The sequence below is a fragment of the Eulemur rufifrons genome, chromosome 17 (assembly GCF_041146395.1).
Source record: "Eulemur rufifrons isolate Redbay chromosome 17, OSU_ERuf_1, whole genome shotgun sequence".
NCBI lineage: Eukaryota > Metazoa > Chordata > Mammalia > Primates > Lemuridae > Eulemur > Eulemur rufifrons.
In genome coordinates this window covers 71177663-71186313 of record NC_090999.1, presented here as the reverse complement: position 1 = coordinate 71186313, position 8651 = coordinate 71177663, and positions in this window count along the sequence as shown.

Here is an 8651-nt window from a genome sequence, read left to right as displayed (position 1 = left end):
TATTTATTTATCTAAAGTTTTGTCACATTTGAATATCAGTATATGTATATATAAAGGCAAAGGAAGCACATAATATATAGAATACTTTTTCTTCTAGAAAGAGAATATTCAAAGTGCCCTTGCTTCTTAGGAAATAAATTCCAGTTCAAAACGTTCAAATCTTTGTCTGGTATTGGTACCATTTTTTTTTTTTTGCTTTCAAATTTTCTGGAATATCTACATTTAAAAAATGAACTACCTAGAATGGGATTAATAAATATTGAACCAACTATAACAATGAATGAAAGAAATTATTGTTTGTATCATTGGAACTTCTAAAAACAAAATGGTAGGGAAAAAATTAGGGTTATTTAATGGGCTTTCACAAGATATTGGTAATTTCAAATTATCTAATTTGTTAGGGTCAAAATTAGGGTCTGCAACTATATATTGGTTTGAATACATTTGTTCATTTCCATATTATATTTTAAAGCCAAAAGATGAATTAATAAGATTTTTTTTTCTGAAATCTTAAAAAAAATTAATGATAAAATAACTCTATTAGAATTCTTAAATTGTAATTTCTGTGATATTCATAACTTCATTCAATCAGTATTTATTACAAAGCACTATGAGAAGCACTGTGGGAAAATAAAAAGATGAGTCAGATGTGTACCTCATCTTCATAAGGGACTTACTATCTGATAAGGAATATAGACCATGTACAACACAAACAAGTACAGATAATGTACTTAGGGAGGCAAAAAAGAGAGAAATCGTTTTTGGATAGGAAACGTAGGTTTATCCTTGTAGTATAAGAATCATTTAAGCTTGACCTTGAAGAATGTGTAGGATTTGGTGAGTAAATACAAAAGAATTAGGGGAAAGGAAATGATAGAGACAGAAAAGTATTGTAATGATTCACAGAAGGGCAGGACGTCTATACTACTTAGGATATAAAGTGAAGTAGCAAGATGAGGGGGGATACAGCTGAAAAGATAAGTAGGAAACCTTGTGGAGAGCCTTGAATACAATTAAGAATTGATATGTGTCCCTCTCAATATTTGTATTGAATTCTTAACCCCCAATACCTCAGAATGTGACCTTATTTGGAAATAGAGTTATTGCGGGTGTAATTAGTTAAAATGAGGTCATACTGGAATAGGCTGGGCTTTATTCCTATATGACTGGTGTCCTTATAAAAGAAGGAAATTTGAACACAGTCTCAGTGAGATTGCCATGTGAAGGTGAAGGCAGAGACTGAGATGATGCTTCCACAAACCAAGAAATGGCAAAGATTGCTAGCGAACCACCAGAGGTTAAGGGTGGCATAGAACAGATCCGTCCTTACAGCCCTCAGAAGGAAGGAACCCCATCAATAACTTCATCTCAGACTCAGAACTGTAAAATAATAAATTCTGTTGTCCATAGCCATCCAGTTTGTGATACTTTGTTATAATGGCCTTACCAAACTAATACAAATGACTAGCTAAATTATTTTCTGAGACCAAAAACCACTAAAAGTCTTTGTATAGGAAAGTGTCATAATCGGAACTATGTTTTAGGAAGATTAATCTGGCAACTAGTAAAGAATAGGGTAGAGAAGGAGAGAAAAAAACATCATGGAGATTAATTGATAGGACTTTGCAATCATGATGAGTAGTATAATAAAAACCTAAACTAGGCCTGTAGTATTGTTAATGAACAGAGTCTATCTTAAGATTATTACAGAATGTTCTACATATTTTATTCACAACCATACTGAACAGTGATATGTAATATTAAAAATGGAGACCTGAGGTATTATAATTACTTGTTTACAAAGAAAGATTAAATTATATTTAATATAGGCTAAAGAATAAGTGATAAGGGAAGAAATCAGTCTAGTACCTCTTATGCCACAGACCAAATAAATTCTAGATAGAATTCCAGAAAGAACCCTTAAGAAGCATAGTTATATAAAACAGTGATACCAATCCTGCTGTGCTCAACAGAACAAAGTTCATGAGGGAGTCATATTAGACCATCTCCTTGGCAAGTGGCTATGTCCTTAGCTCAAATTAAGTAACTTTTTTGCAGTGATCTTCTGACTTCAAAATTGGCCTCTTTTGTTCCCCCATTTTAAGAGGGCAGTTAATATTCAGAGTAATTTTAGAATTACATATTCTAAACATTTTTTAAAATTTACTTCCCCTAAATAATTTCTCATCAAATAGACTTTTATCCTTGTATACTAGTCATGTTAGGCTAGGTTATTCTGTGTCTGCAAACCTCCCCCCAAATTGTAGTGGCTTAAAACAAAGCTTTATTTATTGGCCACCCCACATATCCCTATTGATTCATCAAGTGCTTGGCTCCATTTTCATTATCACTCCAAGATATAGGGGGATGGTGCCCCACCTCTAGAATAACATGTCATCATGGGAAGGGAAAGAAAGCGTAGTGAACTGAGCACTAAATCTTAAAAGAGTTGCTGTAAAATACACATCTTTCTTACAATAATCAAACCTAGCCACACACTGCCAGTAGGTACAGGGTTTCTTTTTGTAGTAATGACAGTGTTCTAAAATTAGTGGTGATGGCTTCATAACTCTGAATATACTAAAAGGTACTGAAATGTACAATTTAAAAGTGGGCTCTAGGTAGGCCCCTATGGCTGAGGGTCTAGGTCTGCCCCAGTAGACCCCTACACCAGGCTGGCCCCCTCAGTATCCCACCAGATGGCCTGCCTGAAGCCTCTGGACAGGCAGACTTGTGAAGGGCTTTCCCTGCTGAAGTCAGTCTGTAAGGACTGGAAAAGGTGGCTACTTCTTCAAATGTGTAGACACCAACACAAGGCTGCAAGAATCACAATCAGGGAAATGTGATATCACCAGAGGAACAAAAAAAAAAAAAAAAAAAAAAAAACCTCTAGTAACTGACCCTAAAAATTGCCCAAGACAGAATTCAAAGTGATTGTCTAAAAGAAGCTCCATGAGCTACAAAAGGACGCAGATGACTAAACAAAATCAGGAAAAGGATACTTGAAGAAAACAAAGAAATCATTTTTTAAAAAAATAAAATTCTGGAGCTGAAGAACATAGTAACTATACTGAAAAAATCAATAAAGAGGTTCAACAGCAGACTCTATCAAGTGAAATAATCAGTGAGCTCAAAGAGGGCATTTGGAATTAGCCAGTCAGAAGATCCAAAAAAGAAAAAATTTGAAGAAAGCCTATGGTACTTATGAGACACCATCAAGTGAACCTCAGTATGCATTATGGGAATCTTTAGAGAAGCAGAGAAAGAGAAAAGGGAATAAAGCTTATTTAAAGACATAATGACAGAAAACTTTGCAAATCTGGAGAAGGAAATGAACATTCAGATCCATGAATCCCAAAGAATCCCCACTAGATTAAGGAAATCTTCGCCAAAAATACAATCAAATTCTCAAAAGTCAAATACAAAGAATTTCATAAGACTGTCAGCATATATCTTAGCAGATACCTTGTAGACCAGGAGAGTGGGATGATATATTCAAGTTGCTGAAAGAAAAAATACCCAGCAACCAAGAATATTGTACTTAGCAAGAAATGTAGGAGAGAAAAAGACTTTTCCGGACAAAAGCTATGGGAATTCAACACACTAGACCTGCCTTACAGGAAGTGCTAAAGGGAGTTCTTCAAGTTGAAACAAAAGGATACTAACAACATGAAAACATATGAAAATATAAAACTTACTGTAAAGGTAAGAACATAGTTAAATTCAGAATACTCTAATTCTGTAATGGTGGTGTGTAAATTGCTTTTCAATCTAGTATAAAATTAAAAGACAAAAACATTAAAAGCAAGTATAATTTAATGGATATACCATATGTAAAAGACATTGTGACATCAGTGTGGGGAGAGAAGACATTTAAGTGTAGACATTTTGTGTGGTTAAAGTTATCAGCTTAAAATAGACTGTTTTAAGATGTTTTGTGTAAGCTTCATGGTAACTATAAAGAAAAAACCTATAGTAGATACACAAAAGATAAAGGAAACAAATCATACCACTATAAAACATTATCACATCACAGAGGAAGACTGCAAGAGAGAGGAAGAAAGGGAAAAGGAACTAGAAAACAGTCAAAACAACGAATGGAATGGCAGTAGTGAATCCTTAACTATCAATAATTAAATATAAATGGATTAAGTCCTCCAACCAAAAGACATAGAGTGGGCCAGTCATGGTGGTTCACCCCTGTAATCTCAATACTTTTTGAGGGCATGGTGGGAGGATCACTTAAGCCCAGGATTTTGAGACCAGCCTGGAAAACATAGCAAGACCCCATCTCCAAAAAAAAAAAAAAAAAAAACAAAAACAAACCACAAAGGCATAGAGTAGCTGAATGGATTAAGAAAACAACAAGCTACAAGCTCCAAGATATGATACCTACAAGGGATTTCAGATTAAGGGCGCAGAGACTGAAAGTGAAGGGATTGAAAAGATATTCCATGCAAATGATAACAAAAGAGAGCAGAGTGGCTACGCTTATATCACACAAAATAGACTTTAAATCAAAACTTTCACAAGGTACAAGGTAATTATATAATAATAATAAAGGGTCAGTGCATCAGAAGAATATTATAATTGTAAATATGTATACAACCAACATTGGAGCATGTAAATACATAAAGCAAATATTTAAAAAATTGATGGGAGACATAGCAATACAATAATAGTAGGAGACTTCAGTAACCCACTTTCAATAGTGGATAGATCATCCAGATAGAAAATGCATAAGGAAACTGCAGACTTGACTAGTACTGTAGACCAAATGGACCTAGCAGACATATACAGAACATTTTATTCAACAGCAATAAAATGCATATTCTTTCCAAGTGCACACAGAACAATCTCCAGGATAGATCATATATTAGGCCACAGACTAAATCTTAATTTACAATTAAAATCATATCAAGTATCTTTTTCAACTGCAATTGTATGAAACTAGAAATAGAAGACAGGAGGAAAACTGGAAAATTTACATATATGTGGAAATTAAATAACATATTCCTGAACTATACATTGGTCAAAGAAGAAATCAAAAGTGAAATAAAAAATTATCTTGAGACAAACAAAAATGAAAACACAAAATAACCAAAACTTACGGAATTTGGCAAAAGCAGTTCATAGTAGGTTATAGGAATATTTATAAAAAAAAAAATCTCAGCCTAACTTTATACCTCAAAGACTTTAAAAAAGACCTAAGCCCAAAGTTATTAATAGCAGAAGAAAGGAAAGAATAAAGAACAGAGTAGACATAAATGAAATAGAGACTAGAAAAATACAAAATATCAATGAAATGAAGAGTTGGTTTTTTGAAAAGATAAAATTGATAAGCCTTTAGCTGTAGTAAAAAGAGAAAAAGATTTAAACTATAAGTGTAAGAGGAGACAATACAACTGATAACATAGAAATACAAAGGACCATAAGAGACTGCTGTGATAATTATATGCCAACAAATTGCATAACCTAGTAGAATTGGATAAATTCCTAGAAATATACAACTTACCAAGACTGAATCATGAAACAAAAAATCCAAATGGACTGAAAATGAGTAAGGAGATTTAACCAGTAATCAAAAACCTCCTAGCAAAGAAAAGCCCAGGAGCTGATGGTTTCATTGATGAATTCAATCAAACATTTAAAGAAGAATTAACACCAATCCTCAAACTCTTCAAAAAATTGAAGAGGAAGAAACATTTCCAAACTCATTTTACAAAGCCACTATTACTCTGCTACCAAAGCCAGAAAAAGTACACTGCTAGAAAAGAAGATTCTAGGCCAATATTCCTGATCAACGTAGGTGCAAATACAACAAAATACTATAAAACTAAATTCGATAATACATTAAAAGGATCATATGCCATAAACAAATGGGATTTATACCTGGATGCAAGGATGTATTAACTGTACTACACCACATTAACAGAATTAAAAATCATATGATCATTTCAATAGTTGCATAAAAAAACATTAGACAAAATTAGACATCCTTTTATGATTAAAAAAAAAAACTTCAACAAATTAGGTATAGAAAGAATATACCTCAACATAATAAAGGCTATCCATGACAAGCCCAAAGCTAATATTGTACTCAATGATGAAAAGCTGAAAGCTTTACTCTAAAATCTGGAACAAGACAAAGGTGCCCACTCTTGCCACTACTACTCAATATAGTATAGTAGCCCTCCATATCGGTGGGTTCTGCATCCATGGATTCAAACAACCATGTATTGAAAATATTTGAAAAAATAAAAATAGTGATGCAAAAATTAAAAATATAAATAAAAAACAATACCATATAAAAATATTCAAATAGCACTTGTATTAGCTATTATAAGTAATCTAGAGATGATTTAAATTATATAGGAGTATGGGCCTAGATTATTTGCAAATACTATGCCACTTTATATAAGGGACGTGAGTATCTATGTGTTTTGGTATTCTTTGGAGGTCCTGGAATCAATCCCCTGCAGATACAGAGGGACAACTGTACTAGAAGTCCTATCCAGAGCAATTAGGGAAGAAAAAGAAAAAGGCATTCAAATCAGAAAAGAAATAAAAATTATCTCTGCTTGCAAATATTATCTCACATATAGAAAATCCTAAAGCCCCACCAAAAAAGCTGTTAGAACTGATAAATAAATTCAGTACAATTGTAGGATCACCATACAAAAATCAGTATCATTTCCATACACTAACAATGAACTATCTGAAAAGGAAATCAAGAAAGTCCCATTTACAATAGTATAAAAAATACTTAGGTGAAAGTTCTACATGCTGAAATATATAAAACATTGCTGGAAGAAATTGAAGAAGATACAAATAAATGGAAAGATATCCCATGTTCATTGATTGTGTTTAAATGTTCATACTACTCAAAGTGATCTACAGATTCAATGAAATACTATCAAAAATCCAATGGCATTTTTCACAGAAATACAAAAAGCAATCCTAAAATTTGTGTGGAACTACAAAAGACTGAATAACCTAATCAATCTTGAGCAGAAAGTACAAAGCTAGAGGCATCACACCACCTGAATTCAAAATATACTACAAGGCTATTGTAATCAAACAGCATGATACTGGCATAAAAACATGCATAGACTAGTGGAACAGAATAGAGAACCAAGAAATAAATCTATGCTTTTATAGTTAATCTCTGTCAAAGTTTGCAAGAATACACAATGGGAAAAGAACAGTTTCTGCAATAAGTGATGCTGGGAAAACTAGATCTCCATGTGCAAAAGAATGAAATTGGACCCTTATCTCACATTATATACAAAATTTAACTCAAAATGGACTAAAAGACTTCGATATAAGATGACCTGAAACTGTGAAACTACCGGAAAAAAACATAGGGGAAAATCTTGACATCAGTCTGGGCAATAATTTTTGTATATGATCTCAAAAGCACAGGTAACAAAAGCAAAAATAGATAAATGGGATTGCATCAAACTAAAAAGCTTCTGCACAGCAAAGAAAATCAATAAATAGATAACTTACACAATGGGAGAAAATATTTGCAAACCATACATCTGATAAGGGATTAATTCCAAAATTTATAAGGAATTCAGACAACTCAATAGCAAGAAAACAACCAGATTTTAAAATGGGCAAAGTTCCTGAATAGACATTTCTCCAAAGAAGGCATACAAATGACCAAGAGATATATGAAAAAAATGCTCAACATCACTAATCATCAGAGACATACAAATGAAAACTACAATGAGATATCAAATCATACCTGTGAGAATGGGTACTATCAAAAAGGAAAAAGATAGCAAGTGTTTGTGAGAATGTGTAGAAAAGGCAATTCTTGTATACTGTTTGTGGAAGTATAAATTGGTACAGCCATTATGAAAAATTTTTTCTCAAAAAATTAAAAATAGAACTATCATTTGATTCAGCAACCACATTTCTGAATATATATCCAAAGACACTGAAATCAACATCTTGAAGAAATATCTGCATGCTCATGTTCATTGCAGCATTATTTGTAATAGCCAAATATAGAATCAACCTAAGTGTCCATCAGCAGGTGAATGGATAAAGAAAATGTTGTATATATGCATTCAAAGGAATATTTTTCAGCCTTAAAAAATAAGGAAATCCCATAATTTTTTAAAATATGCATGGATCTGGAGAGAATCATGCTCAGTTAAATAAGTCAGGCACAGAAAAACAAACACTGCATGATCTTAATTGTATGTGGAATCTTAAAACATTGAACTCATAGATGCCGAGAGTAGAATGTTAGTTGCCAGGGGTTGGGGTTCGGGGAAATTGGGAGGTGTTGGTCAAAGAGAATAAAGTATCAATTAGGAAGGATGAATAAATTCTGGAGCCATGATTAATAATATTTTATTGTATATTTGAAATTTGCTAAGAGAATAGATCTTAAATGTTCTCACCACAAAATATACACAAGAATTAATTATGTGAGGTGATGGATATATTAATTTTGCTTGATTGTAATCATTTCACAATGTATACATATACTAAAACATCACATTATACACCGTAAGTATTTATAATTTTTGTTGATTATACCTCAAAGCTGGCAAATAAATATGGAGAAAAAGTAATAAAATGGATTCAACAGCAACTTATAGCAGAAATAAAGCAGCTATAGAAACAACTTT